At 44.8% G+C, this 25,070-nt stretch overlaps 1 protein-coding gene across 1 annotated transcript in view; it reads right to left on the bottom strand.

Moving 5' to 3' along the window:
* The window catches only part of ZBTB38 (zinc finger and BTB domain containing 38), a 138,693-nt gene extending 114,423 nt beyond the window's left edge, over positions 1 to 24,270 (bottom strand). The window contains exon 1 of the mRNA XM_040233911.1: positions 24,082 to 24,270. The gene's annotated coding sequence lies outside the window, so the exon portion shown is untranslated. The remainder of the gene's footprint in view (positions 1 to 24,081) is intronic.
* Positions 24,271 to 25,070: the final 800 nt, after the last annotated feature.

The raw sequence follows: 25,070 nt of genomic DNA, 5'->3' as shown, positions 1-25,070 counted from the left end.
CCACATCAGGACCCAGAGATGCCACAGAGACTGAGTCAGGTGACCTGGAAACCTGGTAAACTGCAGTGGCCAGTTCCCCTGAGACTCAGTAAAGCAGAAAAGGTGAGGAATGAATCTGAAACCAATAGGCCTGTGATCTGAGCAACATGAACATAATATTACAGTATGGACATGCATTAGGTTAAATATATGTGTCTATGTATAATATAAATATATGTGTGTATATCAATAACTCTGCAGGCTCTGTTTGCATTCAGATGAAACTGAAGCCATAGTCTTAGCCAGTTGAACCAGGACTATCAATGGGTTAAGATCACATTCAACAGATTTCCCTGGTGGTCCAATGGTTAAGACTCCCTGGTCCCAAAGTAGGAGGCCCAGGTTTGATCCCTGGTCAGGGTGCTAGATCCCACATGCCACAACTAAGACTGGGCACAGCCCCCTCCCCTTCTAAAAAAATTAGGTTCAAACGAGCCATAAATTGTTGCTAACATAGCTGCCAATTAAATGACACTATCATTTTTTAAATCAGGAAATACATCAACCACCATTTCCTTCCTCTCATTTTATCTCTAACACTAGAAGCCTAACATCTAAGATACACAACTACAGTCTCCATGACGGCAAAAGTGCTCACGCACACAGAACACACACACCGTATGGCTTTTGAACCAACACCACCTAAGTTTAAGATTCCTCAGCAAATGTCATGAGTATAAAATAAGAATATTTTGAAACCCCAGCTTTGCTTAAAAAATGAAGAATAGTTCTTTGATTCTTCCTTTATAAAAACTAGTATTGGAAGTGCTGGGCAGTTGTTCTCTCACACCAATTTCCTCCTGGCAGACAGCAGAATAAAACATTCATGGTAGACAGTGCCTTCTTTCAGGGATTCTGAAATCTACTGGGTTTGTGTGCCTTAGTCTCCTTCAGACGTGAGCACTAAGCCATAAAGGAAACCGGAGAGTCTGAGACACGCCTTCTGCCTGAGCTTTCTAGAAAGTCTGATGCTACACAGAGCAGGCCAGGCTGGAGCAAACTGTACATTGACTCACTTCCTATTTACCCCGAGTCTGAATGTCTCACCCCAACTCCCTTAACAAGACTTTCAAGCCAAGGGGAAATAAAAGCATTAAGAGACTGTAGACTGTGCTGCCCTTTTCACCCTCACCCTTTGCTGCAATGGAACAATAGCTTGGACGTTTACCCTCACCCTTTGCTGCAATGGAACAATAGCTTGGATGAACAAAAGGAAACTGTACAATTAATTCTAAGTAATTATAATAAAAAGGGGTAGAAGGGAGAAAAGGAGAAAGAGTAGCATAAATTAAAGGGGGAGGAACTACCACAGAAACTTCCCAGCTAATGGGGAAGTATTTATTTCAAGGCTGCTATCCTCACCCCCAACCCCAGCCTCACAGTTATTCACAATGACTCTTCGTGATTGGTTAGTCCTGTGGGCTGATCCCAGAGCATTTGGCTAGCTAGAGTCCCAAGCTCGCTAAGTCAGAGGATGGGATGAAAAACCAGGTGCCAGTATTTTTTTTAACATCCCTATGATTCTTCTTTTTTGGCTGGGGTTGCAGGGGTGAGGGGAGGGGGCGGATGGGGGACAGCGGGGAGGAGGCAGGCAGAACTTGCCCGGCCAGGGGTCAAACCCTCGGTCCTGGCAGTGGAAGTGCTGAGTCATCCAGACAGGATTGAAAACTTGGAGATTACCTCCTGCCTTGGGCTGAACGTGGTCAAAGGGTGAACACTGGGATTTGGAAGGTGATTGCTTTAACTGGTAAGAAATCATAGTCACTATTTAGGGAACTGGCTGCCAGTCTGGGGTTGTTCCAGGAAATTTCCTCCCAGAGAGTAGCCTCAGGAAGCCAGAAACTACTATCCCAGCCCCTGCTGAGGAGAGGCACTGCAGGCTCTGAGCACAAGTTCTTGGTGGGGGTGGGTAGGGTGAGCTTGTCTTCTGAGAGGCCTTTAGGGACTTTTCACTTTAGGGGTGTTTTCAGTTGCCACCAAGATGGGAGCTTTGAGAGGAAGCTAAACTGTTGGAATGGGTAAAGGAGGGATGGGGAGGGAAAATATTAGACTGGTGAAAAAGTAATTGTGCTTTCGGACCATGAATTTTAAATCATTACAGCTAAGCTCAAACACATCTTTATTAATCAAAACAGGAACCATTACAATCAACACATTTTTGCCAATGAAAAATAATTTTGCTTATTCCTGTAGCATAAAAATCTGTGCTTTGGGATTCGATGAACTCTTGCAAAGTATTTTCTGCCTCCTGCTGGTTGTGGAAGCATTTTCTCTGGAAAAAGTTGTCGAGATGCTTGAAGAGGTGATAGTCAGTTGGTGAGAGGTCAGGGGAATATGGCGGATGAAGCAAAACTTTGTAGCCCAATTCGTTCAACTTTCGAAGTGTTGGTTGTGCAATATTCAGTCAGGCATTGTTGTGGTCCTTTCTGTTGACCAATGCCAGCTGCAGATGTCACAGTTTTTGGTGCATCTCATTGATTTGCTGATCATACTTCTCGGATGTAATGGTTTTGCCAGGATTCAGAAAACTATAGTAGATCATACTGGCAGCACACCACCAGTGACCATAATGGGTTTTTTTTTTGGTGCAAGTTTGGGACTTCCCTGGTGGCTCAGAGGGTAAAGCGCCTATGCAGGAGACCTGGGTTCAACCCCTGGGTCAGGAAGATCCTCTGGAGAAGGAAATGGCAACCCACACCAGGACTCTTGCCTGGAAAATGCCATGGACAGAAGAGCCTGGTAGGCTACAGTCCATGGGGTCACAAAGAGTCCAACACCACTGAGCGACTCCACTCGCTCACTCACTGGCTTTGGGAAGTACTTTGGAGCCTCTTCACAGTCCAACCACTGAACTGGTCACGGCCAGTTGTTGTCTAAAATCCACTTTTCATTGCGTGTCACAATCTGATCAAGAAATGGTTTGTTGTTGTTGCGTAGAATAACAGAAGATGACACTTCAAAAAAGACGATTTTTTTGATTTGTGGTCAGTTCATGAGACACCCACTTTTTCACCTTTCCAATTTGCTTCACAAATGCCAAATGACTGTAGAATGGTCCATGTTGAGTTCTTGAGCAACTTCTCATGTAGTTGTAAGATCAGCTTCAATGATGGCTCTCAACTGTCATCGTCAACTTCTGATAGCTCCCTTATTCAGCTTCTTTCTTTTGCAGAAGTTCTCAGAACATGTCCAGGGAAGGGTTGCAGATATACAGTAAAGTCTATATCCTTGATGACAAGCAGTGTCCATATCAGGCCTGGCTACCTTCTCAGGAAGATAGAAAGTTACTTTTATTTCTTCCTAAGACTGGGGCTTCCCAGGTGGTGCTAGCAATAAGAACCCACCTGCTAATGCAGGAGACGTAAGGAACTCAGATTCAATCCCTGGGTAGGGAAGATCCCTTGGAGGAGGGCATGGCAACCCACTCCAGTATTATTGCCTGGAGAATCCCATGGACAGAGGAGCCTGGCAGGCTAGAGCCCATAGCGTTGCAAACAGTTGGACATGACTGAAGCAACTTGGCACAGGATTAATAGAGGGCTTCTTGTCATACCAACTGTAGTGGGCAGAATAATGACCCCCAAAAGATGTCCACATCATACTCCCTAGAAGCTATGGACATGTTACTTCACATGGCAAAGGGGGTTTTGCAGAATCGTTCAAGGTCATGAACCTTGAGGCAGGAAGATTATGCTGGATTATCTGGGTGAGCACATTATAAGGATTTCACAGGAGTCCTTAGCCTTCCCAGCTGACGTCAGTAAGGCAGGCGTGACTATGGAAGAAGGGCTCCGGGGATACAACGTCACTGACTTTGAAGACAGAGGACGAGAGCCACGAGCCAAGGAAGATGGCCAGCTTCTAGAGTTGGGGAGGATGGGGAAAGTGGTTCTCCCCAGGAGCCCCCAGAAGCAAACACAGCCCTGCTGACACCTTGACTTTGGTCCAGTGGGACCCTTGTCAATCCTCTCACCCAGAGAACTGTCAGATATGTATGTATTTTAAGCCACCAAGTATTGGGTTGGCCAAAAAGTTCCTTTGGTTTTTAAATAAAAATAAAAGACACATTGTTGGTTTTCACCGACAACTCTATGGAACAATGTATTCACTGTTTTGTTCCACTATCTTCTGCCACTTTTCAGACAACTTCATAATTCCATCTTCCCAAAACTTTTTGTCTTTTTGAGCAAAGAATGGTTCCATGTGCCTTTTATAGTTTTCCAGGGAATTTAATTTTTTTCCATTAAGAGAATTTTGTAAAGACTGAAATAAATGGCAATCCGGAGGTGCAATGTCTGGTGATTACGGTGGATGAATCAGAATTTCCCAGCCAAGCTGTAACAGTTCTTGTTTGGTCATCAGAGAAACATGTGGTCTTACGTTATCCTGGTGGAAGATTTTGCATTTTCTGCTGACTAATTCCAGACGCTTTTCCTCCAGTGCTGCTTTTAGTTGGTTTAAGTGGGAAGAGTACCTGCTGGAACTAATCATTTGGTTTTCTGAGAAGGAGTTCATACCCTTCCAATCCCACCATATACACAACATCACCTTCCTTGGATGAAGCCCAGCCTTATGTTTGGTTGGTGTGGTTCATTTCACTTGCCCTATGATCACTTCTGTCCCACATTATTATACACTGTCCACTTTTCATCACCCATCACAACTTGTTTTTAAAAAGGAACATTTTCATTACATTTAAGTAGAGAATCACATGTGGAAATATGGTCAAGAAGGGTTTTTTTTTTTTTTTTCCTTAATGTATGTGGAACCCAAACATCAAAGTGATTGATGAAACCAAGCTGGTGCAAATGATTTTCAAGGCTTGATTTGGATATTTTGAGTATGTTGGCTGTCTCCTTCAAGGCCTAATGATGGTTGTTCTTAATTAATGTCTCAATTTGATCATTATCAGCTTCAACTGGTTTACCAAACCATGAGCATCACCCAGTGAGAAATCTCCAGCACAAAACTTCACAACCCACTTTTGACATGTTTGATCAGTCATAGCAACTTCTCCATACATTGTGCAGATCTTTTTTGCATTTCAGCTATGTTTTTAGCTTTCTTGAAATAATAAAGCATAATATGCCAGAAAAGTTGCTTTTTTCCTTCCAACTTCAATATTAAAATGACTACACAAAATTGACCAATTTTGATATGTTTTAAAAAAATGCACATTGATATGACAGCTGTCACAATACAATCTAACAAAATTGTTTTGAATGAAGTTAAAGGCAACTAAGTGCTCCTAGAGCCATCTTACAGAAAACACCAAATGTCTTTTACTGCTAACCCAATATATGGTGATTTTTACAGCAACAATGGAACACTACTACAGAGCTGACTAAGAGGCAACCAAAGTTGACCAGAGTTTAAGGTCTCTTGTCCTGCTATTATTAGAATACAAAGGACACCTGGGTTCTTAAGGCAAATGGGACATGAGAAGCAAATTTTGTACTTTGGACTTACTATTAGAGCCACAACCCCCGTAGTTCCCAGGATCCAAGTTTTCTCTTCTCTACTGTTAGAGATTCTTGGATGGAAAAGTTTGAGAATCACTGACAAGAGAATCCATTGGCCTCATTCATAATTCGCACAATGGAGTGTATCACTGTGGCATGCAGACAGGGGAGAAAACTGACATGAATCTGAGCCGTGTAACCTTCTCAAGGATACACTGTGTTTGAGGCAGAGCTTTTATGGTTATTCTTTACCCAGAAGGAGGATCATACTTTGGTATCTGGTTGATCTTGGCTTTACTGTGGTCACTCAAAATGTCAGTCCATTTCTTTCTCTTCAATGGCTCCAGAATTTTTCACTTGGTCTGCCTTGAAATCTTCAACCAACAGGGAGCCAAGGATACCACCCTCTGCTCTATGGACCAGAAGACCATGTGTGGACAGGAAGTCTAAGCAGGCTGTGGTCTTAGGCACCATCTTCCAGCATCTGTGACCACCAAGGGCGAGGCAACCCACCTGCTCAGCCCACTTTGCTCAGAGTCCCTTCCCACCGCCATCTTCCCTCCTCCACTCCTGGGAGCTGTCCAGCCTGCAGTTTGGAGGGCTCATATTTTGGCCTCATGCCACATCTGTCTCTAAAGGCTGCATGTCTGCTCCCAGACTCTCCAGTCACACTGACTTTATGACTTAACACCAGAGCTCCCAGGGGTGCTGCTGTCCTGTTCCTCAGATGGAGCCTCCTGGAATCCTGAGGAAGGTCCAAAGTTTCCACTGGACTCTGTCCCCACTACTGGGGTCTTGGATACTCTGAACTGGCCATTTTTTCCCTTTGCCAGTTTTTTAATTGGGCTATTCATCTTTTCATTATTGAGTTGTAAAAGTAATTACACATTCTAGATACAAGTCCCTTATCAGAAATACAATTTACGGGACTTCCCTGGCCATCCAGTGGTTAAGACTTTGCCTTCCAATGGAGCGGGTGAGGGTTCAGTCGCTGGTCGGAGAGTTAAGATCCCAGATGCCTCTTGGCCAAAAAAACAAAACATAAAACAGAAGCCCGCATTGTAACAAGTTCAATAAAGACTTTTAAAAAATGACCCACATCAAAAAATTCTTAAAAGAGAAATACAATTTGTAAATATTATATTTTCTCCTATTCTGTGGGCTGTCTTCTCTAGCACAGTAGGTATTCAATAGATCCTTACTGAATTCAATTGAATTCCTCTTAGGTCTAAGGCAAAGCCTTTACCTTCCACTAAACTTCAAATTTATTTCTTAGAGTTAAGAAAATACAAGTAAAAATAAACAATATGAGTAATGTGGACTGGACATATGCATTTTTGAAAAAATCTAAAATGTGTGTTTTTTCTTTTTTGGCCACATGGCTTATGAGATCTTAGTTCCCTGACCAGGGGTTGAACCCATGGCCTGTGCAGTGGAAACATGGAATCTTAGCCACTGGACTTCCAGGGAAATCCCATAAAATATAAGTGGTTTCTAAACAACAGATTTTAACAAAGCGCTTAATCTTTCCAGGCCTCAATTTCCTCTGCTATAAACTGGAGAGCAGTTTGGGAGCTTGAACTTGATTATCTCTTAAGTTTGCTTCTACTCTAACATTTAACAAATTTAATAATAACAGAGGTTGAGATCATTCCTCATGGCATGCTCGGTTTAGAACAAACCTCTTCAGAGTAACGACCATGTCTGTCTTGCTTGTTCTTGTATTCCAAGTACAAAGTGCTGTGAGCTACACATAGTAGGTAATCAGCTAGATGAATGGAGAAGGAAATGGCAACCCACTCCAGTGTTCTTGCCTAGAGGATCCCATGGACAGAGGAGCCTGGGGCGCTGCTGTCCATAGCGTCGCCCAGAGTCAGACACGACTGAAGCAACTTAGAACGCATGCATGCATTGGAGAAGGCAGTGGCAACCCACTCCAGTGTTCTTGCCTGGAGAATCCCAGGGACGAAGGAGCCTGGTGGGCTGCCGTCTATGGGGTCGCAGGGAGTTGGACACGACTGAAGTGACTTAGCAGCAGCAGCTGGATGAATAGTTCTACTCATCCAGTAGTAAACCCATTGAGTGCCACGCTTGTAAATGCATCAGTGTTTCCCAAATGAATCTCTAGTGTGGATTCAGTTCTGATGGATCCATTGGCTGATTCAGCACTTCCATCTGCAGTCTAACACTCATCACAATGGCAATGTGTCAAAAACAGAACTCTTGATCCTCCTCACCTCCTCAAATTTACTCCCTACTCCCATATCAGATTTTCTCACTTCAGTAATGGTACCATCTCCAATGAGATGCTCAGGCAAAAACCTAGGAGTCATTCTTAACTGCTCTTCTTCCTCCTTAGTGAGTGAGTGAAGTCACTTAGTCGTGTCCGACTCTTTACGACCCCATGGACTGTAGCCTACCAGGCTCCTCCGTCCATGGGATTCTCTAGGGAAGAATACTGGAGCAGGTTGCTATTTCCTTCTCCAGGAGATCTTCCCAGCCCAGGGATCGAACCCAGGTCTCTCGCATTGCAGGCAGACGCTCTACCATCTGAGCCACCAGGGAAATCATCCAATTCACCAAAAAGCCTTATCAGTTCTACCTCCAAAACATACTAATCCAGCCACTCTTAGCTACCCAGCTTATGACTCTGGCTCACACCACTATCTTCTCTTCCTGGGATTCCTCCTGGGCCTTCTAACTGAGGTTCTTGAATCTACACTACCCTACCTACAATATTTCTTCTTATGGGAGCTGGATGATTCTAAAAACTTAATCCATACCATACCACTCCCCTGTTCAAAACTCTCCAATGACTTCCTATCACAGCAGGAATCCATCTGAAGTCTTAACCATGACCTAGAAAGTTCAAGGGATCAGGACCTGGCTTCTCTCTGGCCTGACCTCCACATCTCCCTGCCTTGCATATTCTGGACTCCTGGACTCCAGTCTGGACTTGCTGACCTCTTCAGCTCTTTAGAAATGCCCTGCCCAGCATCTTCCACCACAGGGCCTGTGAACCTTCTGATCTCTGCCTGGTTCACCTGAGTTTTCAGCATGGCTTGCTCAGGTCTCTGCTTAAATGCTACCATCTCAGAGAGGCCTTATTCAAGACCCTTTCTAAAGAAGCCCTCTCTGGGACTTCCCTGGTGGTCCAGTGGCTGACATCATCTTCCAGGGTGTGAGTTCGATCCCTGGCTGGGGAGCTGAGATCCCACATGCCTCTCAGCCAAAAATCCAAAATACAAAACAGAAGCAATATTGTAACAGATTCAATACAGACTTTAAAAATAATAAAACTAAAACATAAGGAAGCCCCTTCTGCACCTCTCTGTCCCTTTATTCTGCTTTCTATTCATTCACAGTACTTAGCATCCCCTAAGTTACAGTGTGTATATGTCTGTTTACTTAATCATTTCCCTGACTAGAAAGTAAGCTCTATGAAGGTAAAGATCTCCTTTTTGTTTATTCAGTGCCATATTCCTGGCACTGGGTACCATTTCCAGCACATTATAGACATTCAATAAATATTGTTGACTAAATAAATAAATCTATGGTATCACAGTTTATCATCTGAAAGTAAGCCCTGGGTTTGTGCCCTGTCTGCTCAATAACTGAACAGCTTGGTCAAATCATTCCAACTCTCTAGGTCTCAGTTTCCTTATTTAAAAAAATTAACTGGTAATACCTATCATGAAGGATGTTGTGGGGCTTAGAGATAAAGGATGAAAATGCCTGATACTAGGTACTAACTTCATAGACCTACAGTGACTCATAAAAGTAAACATCTTTCTCTGTGCATTACTTGGTTCAGGGGCAAAGGCAGCCATCAAAACTGCTCTCTTAGAACCAGGACTTGTTGATGGAATACGGCACACTGGAGGCTGAGGAAGGAAAGGAATCCATTTTGGTGCAGGAGACTCAGAGAGCTGGGCTCATATGCCAGTCAGAGTAGCCAGCCTTAGAGATACTACTTCTGGATTCAAGTCAAGGCACTGCTTTGTTCTGTGGACAGCAGCAGGGTTGGAGGCAATGATTCAAAATGACCTCAGCTTTTGTCTAATCTGGTCCTGTGACCAGACCACAGGCGATACCTTGTCAGTAATTTCCTTTGCTGCTCTCTGCCAAGAGGCCCATCATCACGGTAAAATACTGTGAGCTGCTACCAAGGAGGAGGCAACTCTATGAGTTCTGTTTTTTCTTAAAGGATGTCTTTTGTTTGTTTATAATTTTATTTATTTACCTACTTATTTGACTGCACCAGGTCTTAGCTGAGGCATGTGGGCTCTTTAGCTGTGGCATGTGGGATCTAGTTCCCTGATCAGGGATTGAACCCGGGACCCTTGCCTTGGGACTGTAGAGTCTTAGCCCACTAGACCACCAGGAAAGTCCTGCTGTATGTGTTTTGACATGCAAAGATCTTCAACACATATCGCCAAGTGAAAATCTCAAATGCAGATGAGATGCGTGTGTACAAACACACACTAATGACACTCTACTGGACTTCTATACAGGTTTCTATAAACGTATGGAAGCACATAGAAAGGGACAGAAATCATGTCAATTACCCTCATTTTCACAGAGAAGTGGACAGGTGATAAAACTGCAAGTAGGTGTCAAAGGAGATTTCAGCTTTATTCAAAATCCATTTATACAAAAAGATGATTACTTCTGTAATTAAAAATTATTTTTTAAAACCTCCCAAGCAAGCTGATGCTAAAATACCATGTTTAAGGTCAAATGAAGTAATTTACTTTCCCCTTAACTAGCATTTCTCACATGGATCAGTCTCACCCCCAAGGGGTGTTTGGAAATGCCTGGTGGCATTTTGTTGACATCCAGGGTATTGGCATTTAGTTCCTCAAAGAGAGGGATGTTAGGTATCCAGTGTGCTAGAAAGTCCCACACCACAAAATAGGACCTCTGCCCAAATGCCAACAGTGGTCTTTGTGAGAGACACTATAGAGGTTTGGGTGGGTTGTACTTATAAATTCATCTGTAACTCCGAATTAGAAACTTTCTGTCTTTGATCTGAACTACCCAGATGCCTGGGCCATGTTCCATCTGGATATATGAAACAGTAAATATTATACCTGATGGTCTTGAGAAGGAAGTTGAAAAGCATGCTAGTTGCTCTGGCTGGGAAGGCCAAGTGGCTTGGGTTTTATGTCTCTGTGTAAAGTATGCAAATATTTCTGATAAGGGTTGTCCAAGGCACCAGCCAGTGCCCCTGTACCTAGCTGAGACCTGAAGACAAATGTCCCACCAGCCAGCAGTTGGGGCAGGGCTGACAGCCTTCCAGGGAAAGTTGGGAGGAGTCCTTTTCCAGCGGTTAGCGATTTCCACACCAGACTGGCTGCCCTCAGACACCTACAGCCCTTGGGAAGCAGCTCCCAGCTCATAGCAACGAGAGCTTGAAAGAGGACAATCAGCAAAACAGAATGAACCTGTTATATTTTCTCCTTCAGTTCTCTACTCTCTGACACTGTTGTGGTACACGCATTCACAAATATGAATCGGGCATCTCCTCTGTGTCAAAGATATAGCAGAGAATGAGACAGACATGCTTCCATTCTAGCAAGGAAGAAACCATAACAAAGCAGATCATTTTAAACAGTGATGACTTTCTAACACCGCACACAAAGATAAACTCAAAATGGATTAAAGATCTAAATGTAAGACCAGAAACTATAAAACTCCTAGAGGAGAACATACCCAAAACACTCTCCGACATAAACCACAGCAGGATCCTCTATGATCCACTTCCCAGAATTCTGGATATAAAAGCAAAAATAAACAAATGGGACCTAATTAAAATTAAAAGCTTCTGCACAACAAAGGAAAATATAAGCAAAGTGAAAAGACAGCCTTCCGAATGGGAGAAAATAATAGCAAATGAAGCAACTGACAAACAGCTAATCTCAAAAATATACAAGCAACTCCTGCAGCTCAATTCCAGAAAAATAAACGACCCAATCAAAAAATGGGCCAAAGAACTAAATAGACATTTCTCCAAAGAAGACATACGGATGGCTAACAAACACATGAAAAGATGCTCAACATCACTCATTATTAGAGAAATGCAAATCAAAACCACAATGAGGTACCACTTCACACCAGTCAGAATGTCTGCGATCCAAAAATCTGCAAGCAATAAATGCTGGAGAGGGTGTGGAGAGAAGGGAACCCTCCTACACTGTTGGTGGGAATGCAAACTAGTACAGCCACTATGGAGAACAGTGTGGAGATTCCTTAAAAAATTGCAAATAGAACTGCCTTATGACCCAGCAATCCCACTGCTGGGCATACACACGGAGGAAACCAGAATTGAAAGAGACACATGTACCCCCAATGTTCATCGCAGCACTGTTTATAATAGCCAGGACATGGAAACAACCTAGATGTCCATCAGCAGATGAATGGATGAGAAAGCTGTGGTACATATACACAATGGAGTATTACTCAGCCATTAAAAAGAATACATTTGAATCAGTTCTGATGAGATGGATGAAACTGGAGCCGATTATACAGAGTGAAGTAAGCCAGAAAGAAAAACACCAATACAGTATACTAACACATATATATGGAATTTAGAAAGATGGCAATGATGACCCTGTATGCAGGACAGCAAAAAAGACACAGATGTGTATAGCGGACTTTTGGACTCAGTGGGAGAGGGAGAGGGTGAGGTGATTTGGGAGAATGGCATTGAAACATGTATAATATTATGTAAGAATCGAATTGCCAGTCTATGTCCGATGCAGGATATGGCACGCTTGGGGCTGGTACGCGGGGATGACCCAGAGAGATGTTGTGGGGAGGGGGGTGGGAGGGGGGTTCATGTTTAGGTACGCATGTACACCCGTGGTGGATTCATGTCAATGTATGGCAAAACCAATACAGAATTGTAAAGTAAAATAAAAAATAAATTAAAAAATAAAACATATCCTTCCCACTGCTAAAAAAAATAAATAAATAAACAGTGATGACCATTAGGATGAAACAACATGGGGTAATGTGATTGACCGAGACTAGGGGTGGGGTCGACGTATGACAGACTCCAGCAGAGACCTCTGTAGGGAGGTGGTCTGAGGAAGTGAGCTTAACTCTGGGGAGAATAACCGTGCTGGCTCTGGGAACTGGGGTGGCAGCTGTGGATGCCCTGTGCCTTTTGGGGCTGTTCTCTCAGCTCAGCCGCCTAGGACAGTGGATGTGGGTTAGATCTTTACCTGCTCCAAGGCAGGTAAAATTATGATGAATGACATTCACACTTCTTATTTTGTCTACCAGCTTTCTCCACCCAGGATTTCACCTGCACCTAAGAAGTTGATTTCATTCATTTTGGAGGTGTAGGGGTCAGACAACTAGCGTGGGATTTTACAAATTATTGTTAATTAAAAACACCTCTATGGCACTTGCTTTGTGTCAGGCACTGCTCTGAATGCTTGACAAACGTTAAGCCATTTCGTCTTCACAACAAATCTACACACCAGGTCCTAGGGAGGAGTATAATCCTCAGTTCATATGTGGGACTCTGGGGCTGTTTCTCCCATCATGGCCCCTTCCTTGATGGTGTGGTCCTGCATTAGCACTGGGTTGGGACACAGCAGCACTGGTATCTGATTCAAGCTATCGAATCAGAATTTGTTCTCTCCAGTGATCCTTATGGATGGCAAAGCTGAAGGCCATGGATCTAGCCCCTCTGTTCATTTTTAGAGAAAGACCTCAAGGATGAGTCTTCCATCATTAGCTAATTGTTCAAAATTAGCTAATTTATCATATGTCCATAGCTAGCTAATTGTTCAAAATTCAGAAAGTGTTTTGTTTTAGCGTAACTTTCCCCTTCCTTAAAGTTCACGTCTCAGGTAGGGGAACCAAGCACAGACGGGCAGAATCAACCAGGTAGCCAAGGCACATCTAAGCAGGACATTGTACCTGCAGAGGGCTGGTGTTGGTGGTGAGAAGGAGAAGGTACGGAAGAGATGCTTCAAACTACAAGACGTTGTTCCTGCCTCAGAGAGCACCTTGTCCCCACGAGGACAGAGGACACCTAAGTGCCAAATGGGGTAGAGACAGAGCTCCTTCATTTTCCCAGCAAAATCCCATCCCATCCCAGGAACAACTAACTGAAGTCAATGTAACAATTACATATCCTTGATGGAAATAAAGAAAGGGACAGAGGAAGAAAGAAAGAGGGGGTTGGCAGTAAGGGAGAAAAAGAGAGAAAGAAAGAAATGATTGATAATGCTTGATAGAAAGAAGGAGTGAGGGAGGGAAAGAGAGAAGGAAGGAAGGAGGGAGGAGGAGGGAGGAGGAGGCAGGGGGAGGGGAAGGGCAGGGAGAGGAGGTGGGGGAAGAGAAGGGCAGATCAGGGAGAAGATCTTAGGTTGTGGGGTATCCTCCCCACAGCCCTACAAGGAGCTGCCTCAGAGGGAATATGGATTTCCCCGTGCAGCTCTGTAGCTGAGACTGGATCTAACATTTAAAGGCTTTTTTTCCCAACACATGGCCTCTGAAAGCACAATAATCACATTGCCTGGTTTTCAGCCAAAAAACACAGTCTGCTCTGGTGCTAAAGGAAAAACCAACTGTGTTGGGCTTGCTGGGAGACATATGTGTCCCATACCTTCTGGGTGATTTGAAGGATTTTCCAGAGACATTTTGATTACATGTAGTTTCATTTTGGGCTTCCCTGGTGTCTCAGTCGGTAAAGAATCCGCCTGCAATGCAGGAGACTGGGGTTTGATCCCTGGGTTGGGAAGATGCCCTGGAGGAGGGCATGGCAACCCACTCCAGTGTTCTTGCCTGGAGAATCCCATGGACATCGGAGCCTGGTGGGCTATAGTCCATGGCGTCGCAAAGAGTCAGACACAACTGAGCGACTAATCAGCAGCAGCAACAGCAGTTTCACTGTACGTGGCTGGTTTCAGTCACTGCTCTGTACGGAAGGTACCGCACTGTGTGTGAAGGTCTCATGTGTTCTGACTTCCTCTGTCACCAGAGCTGAGAAGCCGCTGACCGGGTCTGGTCTTATGCTGCAGAGTCCATGCTGGCAACAAGGCTGCAGCCTCGGGAGGAAGCAAGAGCCTCACAGTTAGTGACTGATTCTGACAACGCAAATCCCCCGCTTCAACATCCCTTTGTTCACACAATGGACTTGTGGGCTCAGAATCCCTGCAGCGCAGGGTCTGTCAGCCGGCTTGCCCTGTCAGGTCCCACACCAGGCCTCCTACAGTCAGCCTGACCCCCTGGTGACCCCTCCTCTCCACTCAGCAGGGGCTGGACCCAGGCTCTCCCTCTTACCATGTGAGGGGCAGCCAGACAGCTGTGGGCTCTGGTGCAGGGAAGACGCATAGACTCGGGGCTGGTGGCCACTTTGAGTACAGGAAGGGGAGCAACAGGCAGAGGGTGGCAGAGAGAAGTGGGGTGAGGAAGTGTGGGGTGAGCCACTAAGGCAGTTGGCAGCTGCCCCTGCCTTCCTTGCCTGTGCCTTGCACCGCCCAGCCCCTCTTACTGAGCTGGTCCTCTCCATCCTATCTCCTGCATCCAAACAAGGCTTTAGTGGCCCTGGCTTCACACTGACCCCTGGGGGGCTCCAAGGCCTGCAGAGAAGAGACAGTCTAACTGTTAAATGATTCACTTCAGAGTTTTCATCATTTGTGACCTCTGGTCACCCAAAATGCAAACTTCTAAGCATTTAGATGGTCTCAGCAAGTTTATGTGTCCCTTTCGTACAGGTCAGCTCTTTTTACTGGGTTCTGTGTAAAGTGCCCACTCTGAGCCAAACCCTTCCTTTTCTGATGGTTTCTTAGTGTTACAGGCACCACTTTTCAGCAGTGGGCACAAGTTTTTTCCTACAATTTATCACTTGAGCCATGAAAATAATCACAACGGTTTTCAAATTTTCAGCACATACTTTTTTTTTTTTAATGTGACTTGAGCCATGCAGAAGAGGTGTAAGCCTAGTTAGCTCTGGGCTTCTTCTTTCTGTGCCCCTCCCCCGACTCTCGGCCACAGGCGCTCCTAAAACCCGAGGGCCCTGGGAACAAACATTGGGTGCACGGTTCAGGGCGGCAGCTTATTTCATCCTTATCTCAGGCAAACATCAAGGAGCACCTGTTAATATTACAGATGTACTCTAGCCTGCCCTGAGCTCTGGGAATGCTCTGGAAACATAGCAAAGTGAGAGATGTGTCCCTGACACAAAGGAAAGGCAGGAAGATAAGATGCCAGAAGCCATCAACCCTGCCCAGTCCAAGGGGGTCACAAGTACACTTAATGCTAGGGGCTCAGAGATGGGTGGAGAGGCCAGGTGAGACTTGGGCAGGGTTTCTGTAGATTTACATAAGAAGAGACAGTAAAACCTGAAAGGTGAGTGTGGTGGGTACAGCCTAACGGGAGAAGCATGGGCAAGGTTGGAAAAGTCTGTGCGGCGTCCAGGGGAGAGTTAGCTGATGAATTTGTTTGGAGAACAGGGCGTTCGGAATGGGAAAATGGGAAGGAGCCAGAATTCGAATGGAAGGCTAGGAAAATTCAACTCATTTCAGAGGCCATGAAAAGACTTGAATGATTCAACTTAGGGGAAAAAAAAATAGGACAAAGAAAAACAAGATAAGAACAAGAGTCAGACACTGCACGCTGCTGAGATGCTGCTGTCTGACCCCGGCTGCAGGAAAAGAGAGGGGTGAGCAAAGGGAAGACGTTGATGACACATTTCCCCACTGCTGACCCTACCCCTAAAGGGTCACGTGCCCTGAGACCAGAGAAGGCAAAATGCACTATCACCACTTATTCATCAGACATTGATCGGCGTGGTGACTCATGCCAAGTCACCCAGCTAAGGACTCCGGGGGTCCTGACTCACAGGCCTTCCCAGAAGAAGCCGCTCCATCAGGAACACGTGAGCTCCAAACACTTGTGCAGCTGCCAGAGAGTACAATCTCCCCGCTAGCTCTGTGCTTCTCAGATCTTTCCCTTTCCACCCAAATCCAGGAATGGGGAACACCCAACGTTTCTTCCAGCCCAGGCTCAGCTTGCTACGCACAGCCAAAGGAATTCAGAGAACGGCCTTCTGTTGAAACCCCTCCGAGATCAACACAGTGAAACACCCACACGCGACATGCACACACAGGCATTCTGGGAGCAGACGTGAGCAACCGTGACGAATGGGTCCTGGAAAGGTGAGAGCTGCACTCCGCCTGCCCTGAGGGAAGGACCTCAATGCGACAAAATTCTCTGGGGGTGATGGTTTAAGATGCTCCCTCATTGGACACGGTTTGATGGTAACACGTGTGGGCTGGCTGGCTCTCTCTGCCTTTGTGTCCCCTACATGGTGCTGTGGATAGAAGTCCGTCTGCCAATGCAGGGGACACAGGATCGATCCCTGGTCTGGGAAGATTCCACATGCTGCAGAGAAGCTGAGCCACAGCTACTGAAGCCTGCGCCCTCTAGAGGCAGCGTGCTGCAACTACTGAAGCGTACGTACCCAGGGCCCCCGCTCTGCAACCAGAGAGCCACCGCAATGAGCAGCCGGCTCACCACAGCCGGAGAGTAGCCCCTACTCTCCTCAACTAGAGGAAAACCTGCTTGCAGCAAGGTAGACCCAGCGCAGCAAAATAACAAAGAAAGATTGCATAAAAATAAAAAAAAAAAAAAGAATCCAGAGAGGTGGGAAGTGAGGCATAGAGTCTGAGTACCCTACACAAGATTCCCCAACAAGGCAGTGGGTGGCCCCCTCTCACCCCGGCCTTGCAGGTGCAGAGGCTGTGCTTTGTCCAACAGCTCCACAGGATGGACAAGAAATGACTTCATCAGAAAGGGGGACAAAGAGGAAGAGGAAGGTGCCGCACATCCCCTCATCAAGGGAGGAGAGGAAGGCCTTCCGGGAGGGAGGTTGTGCAGGTCTCCCCAGCACCTCTGCTGAATTTCCAGGAGAATTCTCTGTTCCAGAGACCCAGGGGAGGGCACAGTGGTGGCCTTACAGTCAGGAGAGCACGTCAGCTAGTGACTCAGCGCTGATGGGAAGGCCAGACCTCCCTGAGGTCACTGACTGCAGTCAACACTGGGCTCTTTCACCTCCCACCTCCTGTCCCCACAGGTGAGGAGGGAACACAGACAGCTTCCTGATGACAATGACCCCCCCCCCCTCCCGCAATACGCATGCCATCTCCTCTTCACTGGTTTGCTAATCCAGCTAGTTTTCTAAATTTATGAATACAATAGTGTGCGTCTGATTTAACAGAAATCTCAAACAGGACTAAAGGCTGTCCAATAAAAAGGAGCAACGGAGATGTGGGATAATTTTCTAGTTCTTGACACACTGGTGCAAGGCAAGCTTTGGGGCACTTCCACCTTTGTCCTGGAGGAACTTGCCCTGCATTGCACGTCCATCCACTCCCACTCTCCTCCACCCCATCCCTAAGCTCTGGCCCCTGGACTATCAGGGTTCCGCGGCAACAAAGTTTATAATATCCTTGCTCTGTTCTAGAAATAGAATTGTTTGTGCTTCATCTGGAGCTTGATTCTTAAAAACAACCAACATTTACGATATTCCGGTTGTGCAAGAACTGTCCTCCCCAGAGGCAAGAGGACACCCTCGGAGAAGAACATGCAGATGTGCCCCTAAACTGCTGCTGCTCAGTGGGAAGGAAATTAACCAAATTGGGAGGATTCGGGAGGGTATGGAGTGAGGCCTTCCGGTGGTTTTTGCTCGGCATGTTGAAGGCATTTTCTCTAACTCCTATCCTTGAGCTGGCGTGAAGGATGGGCAAAACAGCGGTCTTCATTTGTGGACTATTCATCTGTATTTTTTGCACACCAATTATGTCCTGTGTACTGTGTTAAGTATTTAAGATGGATAGAAGAACAGTTCTCACCTCCAAAATCTCCCCAGGGAGAAGGAAAATCGAAGGCAGTGTGCCAAGAAAAATCGAAGGCAGGATGCTCCAAGAAGATAGGGTTTTCTGTTTTATTCATTGCTGTATTTTTTAGTTTTTAGACTAGCCAATGACTGCATTCATGACTGAGCACAATGGCTGAGTTATGCACAGTGGTGGTGGGGGGAAGGGGAAAGGGGGCGCCTATCAGAACACTAAGGAGGAGCCCTGAGGGGCTCGAAGCCCAAGGAGGAGGAGGACATGGGAGGAAGTCGAACAAGGGGATTTCCAGTTGTATGGTAGAAGCAGAAGGTGAAGCTGGGAACGTGGCGGGAGATGAGGGGACAATGACAAGAGGAGGCAAATCATGAAGGGACTTGTGTGCTGGGCTGATAAGCCTGGCCTTTATTCCAGGGGTGAGGGAGTACCCTGGAGGGCTGTCCCAGGGGAGTGGTGTGGTCAGGTCTGTGCATTAGAGACATCCCTGCATGGGCAGCTGGTGGGTGGATGAGCTGGAGGTGGGAATTCAGCTAGGGGACTGAGGCTGTCTCTGGGATGAGATGTGTTAAGAAGCTGAACTGAAGCTTCTTAACTCAGGCTACTTTCTGAGAGCTGAGCTTTTGGACAGAAGGCTCAACTCTTGGAAACATTCAGAAGGTGGCACGATTCTATAGCTCAGGGGCTTTGTGGAACAGCTCAGCACAGGGTGAGCTCCTGATCTGGGTTGCTGAGCAGTGGGTGGTGGCATCATCCACCAAGAGAGAGACTGAAAGAGCAGTGGCCTCAGCAAGTTTTGAGGAGCTCTGAGTACCACTGTGTATTGTGCATGTAAGGAAGTCTTTAGACAGGTGGATCTATTTACTGATGAGAGGATTATGGCAAGTAAGTTGTAGATGAAGCCAAGGACGGAACAATCTAGGCTAGCAGGCACACGAAAATGCATGATAAACACCACCTGTAAAGATGGATAGACACAGAGAAGTCCATGGAGCCTGGGAGAGCTGTTTTGAAAAGAGAGTATCACTGTTTCATTGGATTGGTGTGTGTGAATGAATGAATGAATAAGTATGTATATTAAATGATTTATCCCTGCCATTCCTCCTGGCTCCTCCCTCTTGAAGTAACTTCAGGCACTAGACCAGAGGACCAGAATCTGTCCCCAGTTATCTTGGGGTAACAGCCACCAGAGACAGCACCTAGTTCTTGATGTGACTACAAAGTCTGTCTTGGATTTTCAGGAAATATTGAAAGTCAGAAAGACTCTCATCTGGCCATACTTTGTTCAGATTTCCTTAGTTTGGAGGTGATATACTGTTTTTGTTCTAGGAAAGCATTCATGGTACCATATTACATTTAGTTGTCAAGCTTCCTTAGGCTGCTTTAGGCTGTGATGATTTCTTACACTTTCCTTGATTTTTGTTTGCTTGTTTTATTTTGGTTTGGATTTGGCCATAACACACGGCATGCAGGATCCGAGTTCCCTGACCAGAAATCAAACCTCTGGGCTGTAGTGGAAGCATGGAGTCTCAACCATTGGACCTCCAGGAGCTAACTTTCCTTGGTTTTGATGACTCTGTTTTGAGGGGGCTTCCCTGGTGGCTCAGTTGGTAAAGAACCCACCCGCCAGTGCAAGAGACACAAGAGACGCGGCTTCCATCCCTGGGCCGGGAAGATCCCCTGAAGAAGGAAATGGTAAGTCAGGTATTTACAGAATTCCCTGCAATGTGGGTTTGTCTCATTATTGGCGTTACAGAAACTGGAGAGGAAGAGCATAGAGGGAAAGTGCCATGCTCATGGTCAAGGTGCACACACTGTTGACTGAAGTTATCACTGCTGATGTTGACCCTGGTCACCTGGCTGAGTCCACCTCTGCCAGGTTTCTCCACTGTAAAGTCACTCCCTGCCCCCTTCCAGACTGCGCCCTTCAGAAGGAAGTCACACTTAAGTGCAGAGTTATGTTCCCCCCTCCTTGAGGGAGGAGCCAGTTAGCTCAAATCTCTGCCTTTTCATCTGAAGAAAAATCTCTTCAGCCCTCCTTTCCTCCTTTCAGACAGTCTTTTAGGAATACACAGACCTGTCAGCTATGGAGCTCAACTGATACTGTGCAGGGCCCTGGGGGGCTCCTGGGCACAGAGACTTTCTGTGCCCCCATTTCTTTGATTATAGGGAACAGCCTTCATTCAGCTTGCAGGACCTTTCCTGGGTTCCAATGGGCAGATTCAAGCAGTTGTGAATTAGAGACTGGAGGCGATGTGAGACCAAGGAGAAACAGTCAAGAGCAGCCTTGGGGCAAGGTCCTGTTTCCCCATTATTGGAAACACACAAGAGTTATCTTTGAACTATTTTGTGGATACTGAAACTGCTTCCCTGCCCCCCCCCAGCCCCCCACTGCCCCAAGGTGAGAGAAGTTAACAACGATTAACTGGTAGGCTGCCCATAAGCATGCAGATCCCAAACCAGATGAAAAGAGAAGGTTGATGATGCTTACTCCTACTTACCTTACCTCCAGCTCATCAGAAGAATGTCCATGAGCTGATCATGCCTTCTTTGGACAATGGCTATAAAACTTCTCACTATCTTCCCCAAGTGGGGACACACAGTTTTGAGGGCATTAGCCCACTGTAGCCCCCTTCACCTGATGAAGTAATAAAGTTATCCTTTTCTACTTCACCCAAAACTCCGTCTCCAAAATTCGATTCAGCACCAGCGTACAGAGAAACTGAGCTTTCAGCATTATGACTTTAAAGGGACCTTTTCTAGGACTTAACATTTCTAAATGTTATCTGTGTGCACCTCAAAATACTATATACCATGTTTAAAATACAAGTAGTGACTTTCCTCCAGGCAGGCACTGGTTTACTGCTGGGCCTCCAGGCCTGGAGTGTCCCTTTGAAGCAAGCCTGGAAGATGTCTTGTCCAGGGCCCCATCTGGCAACCTTGTCTACCCTGCTGATGTCATGTATGATGCTGGCCTAACTTAAAAGTCAGGAAGAAGTGAAAATTCCCCACAAGAGGCAGAGTCAGAAAGGAAGTGCTTGGAAAGAAGAATGCTGTTTCATTGTATTATGTAATGTCCCACTTTGTTATAATAACTGCACTCACTTCTATAAACCAAGAGTATCACAGTAAAGACATACAACGTGGTCAGAGACGGCATCATACAGAGGAGGTAAGGTGAAGAATTTTCCACCAAGACTGTAGAAAGAATTATTTACTTGGTGAAACTCCAACGAGAGTAAAAGCCATGTGAGTCAGGAAACATAGTGCTTGTATATATCAATGATTTAATAAAGAATTACTGTGCTCTGGTAAGATAGGACCCTCCCCCGCCCCCACCCCCCCCCCCACCCCCCCGCTGCCACTTGGGTTCCCTCCAGTGTCTGTGCGCTGCTGACCCCTGTGGCCTCCCCACAGGGTAAGGAGAAGTGACAAGCCAATTGTTTTTCTCTCTCACTCTATTTTCCTCCTTAGTGCCTGGACTTTGAAGTTCACTGTCATGTAAACATTAACTGGCTTCTTAAATAAAGCCACAGAAGGCAAACTGTAATCTGAGCATATGATTTATCCAAACTCTTTCCCATGAGCCCTAAGGACTCTAATTTTTTCTCTACCAAGATGTCTCTGTCTCATAGAATTAGTTTTGAAATAGGCTTAAATTATCATCAACATCATCATCATCATTATTATTTTGTTATTGAAGTGCTTTCCAAAGAATACCCATCAGAGATGATGTTAGGTGGTAATATCCATCATTTCTTTTTAAAATATATTTAAGTTAAAAAAAGAAGTTTGACACTGTAAAGCAATTATCCTCCAACAACAAATAAGAAAAAATAAAAAAAATTTTTGATTTAAAGGAAAAAAACATGTTAAATGGAGGTACAAGTGGCAAAACACAGGACAAAAATCATCCCTGGTTGAAGTTTGGGGCCCAGTGAACTCTTGCAGTAATCAGTTTCACATGTGAAATTTATTGTACACAAAAAGCCTGAATCATAACTTTGGGAACACCCCATAGCAACTAAGAAAGTACAGTTTTATTTTTTTGCGGTAGCCAGTCATCATCTACCTATGTTACCAACAGTTTTCTTTTATAACATAGTTGTGCTGATCACGAGAGTCTAAATCATGCTGGCAAATCCTTCCAAACAAATTACATGCCTCATTAATACAATCTTTGCAAGACTGGTGTTAAAACAGAGGTGTCTTGGAATTTTGCTTTGGAAATGTTTTTAGATTTTTCTAAAACATTATATTTTTTATTTTTTCATTATATTTATTTTTATTATATATCTAAAAGTTATATTTTATTCTCCCCAAATTAAAATGATATAAAATTATAGTGAGCTTTTCTAACACCAAGAACCTTAATATATGTCACTATCTGAATTGCTGAAGAAACAACACCTTAGTTTTGAGATCTTGACTTTATAAAAATGATATGTCTTAATTATTTCCCTTCTACATCCATCACGGTGGTGTGTTCTTTTGCCACATATGTGTCATATAGAATTATTTTGCTGGACTTGAACTGTGTAGCTTGTATGGTGTCAAATAAATAAAAGATCGATACTTTAAAAATGTTAATTTCCTTAATCTTTTTCTGTCCTGAGATGTTTTTCATTGACATGTAATAAAATATTTTTGAGTTGTTAATCCCTCTCCACAGTAGGAAGTCTACATATTTGAAAATTTATTTAATCCACAATTTCAGATTAGTTGGCCTTTTCTAAATACCACACCGGCCAGCTGCAGTCAATTTGATCACTTCCATGATCATCTTGCATTTATCCATAACTAAAGTAGTTGGTGGGAGAAGGCAATGGCACCCCACTCCAGTACTCTTGCCTGGAAAATCCCATGGACAGAGGAGCCTGGTAGACTGCAGTTCGCAGGGTCGCTAAGAGTCGGACACGACTGAGCGACTTCACTTTCACTTTTCACTTTCATGTATTGGAGAAGGAAATGGCAACCCACTCCAGTGTTCTTGCCTGGAGAATCCCAGGGACAGCGGAGCCTGGTGGGCTGCCGTCTATGGGGTCACACAGAGTCGGACACGACTAACGTGACTTAGCAGCAGCAGCAGCAAAGTAGTTGGTTGTTTAAATTTGCTTTGGAGAATTGAGCATAGATAGAACAAATGGCAATTACATTACAGAGTTTTGAATTTCTCTTAAAATATGAGCACTGCTGTTTATCTTTATGCTTAAGTTCCAAGAAACACTTTTTGATTATTCTTGTTATTCTGGTTGTCTACTATTATTTTATCTTTATAAATACATCTTTAATTTGCAAAGTGACTTAATTTGTTTTATTGATTCTAGATGTCAGTGATAATGCCACTAATTAGCTTTGAAAACATAACTATGATATCATTGTACTATTTTTGAGCAATAAATGAGCATTCTTTCCATCCATGGCAATATCCAATCCTTTCCTTCCCGCCCCCACCCTTTCCTTCTATCTTTCTCTCCTTCCTTCATCAAATATTTATTAGGCATTTGCCTGTCCAGCACATACCAGATGTGGAGAATCAATGATGGATAAAACTCTCAGTCCACCAAGAAGCTTATTCTATTGATTTAAAATTTTTTCTTCCTGTTTATTCCAAAGGTCATTTGGACAAAACACACTAAAGAAATTCATGGGAAATAAAGCAAATATGGACAACTTTCACTGAGTTGGAGAAAAAGTATATCACCAACCTTTAGCAGCTGCAGTGAAATCTTTCTTCTCTGGGGGCTTGGCCTATATCAACAATTCTTCTTTTCCCCAAGAGCTGGCTCTGGGGCAGTCATTCTTCCTCCTCTAGCATGAATAACCTTGGCTGGGAATGTTTGGTTGGACACCAGTTAGATGAGACCCAGAGCAGCCGGAGAGCCCTCCTGGAAACCCTAGGTGCCCACACTTGTTTGGTGTGGCCGCATGAGGCCTCTGGTACAGAGCTCCTGTAGAAAACCACAAATGCACAGGAAATTGGGGAAAATCAGATAAAGGCAAACCATTAAATGACACATGAACAGAAAGGAAACAGTTAAGAATTAACCCAAACTAATTTAAGGCTATAAGAATGAGTGGTGCAACGGTTTAGTTAATAAGTAGCTGGTCTCCAAAACTAGGACACTGGAGCCAAATGACTAAGGGCTTTTAGAGCCATCAAGGGTCAGGTGGAAGGAGAAATGGGCTCACCACAGAGAGAATCACAAATGGCCGTGGGTGGTAGGAGAAGACAACGCATCCTGGACTCATACAGATTTGTACATGCACTCATCTACCTCTACATAAATCTATTGATCCATTCAGCAGATACTTGTAGAGTACCACTGTTCTGGATGATGCTGCTGAGGACACGCAGTGAGCACAACTCTGACGATCAGGAGCCTGCTGGAGGCACCACGAGCAACTGGCTGGGATGTAGGTAGGGATTATACAAAGAAAAAGGCAATGTTGAAACTCGAGAATAGGGAGAAAATACTTGCAAACGATGTGACTGACAAAGGCTTAATTTCCAAAATACACAAACAGCTCATATAACTCAACAATAACAACAACAAAAACCCAAACAACAACAACAAAAAAAAACCCAAACAACCCAATCAAAAAAGTGAGCAGAAGACCTAAAGACTTTTGTCCAAAGGAGAGATACAGATGGCCAATAGGCACAGGAAAAGATGCTCAACATCACTAATTATTA

This window comes from Oryx dammah, unplaced genomic scaffold (genome assembly GCF_014754425.2).
Source record: "Oryx dammah isolate SB20612 unplaced genomic scaffold, SCBI_Odam_1.1 HiC_scaffold_2, whole genome shotgun sequence".
NCBI lineage: Eukaryota > Metazoa > Chordata > Mammalia > Artiodactyla > Bovidae > Oryx > Oryx dammah.
The sequence above is the reverse complement of the archived record's forward strand: the minus strand, read 5'-3'. Positions and strand labels throughout refer to the sequence as shown.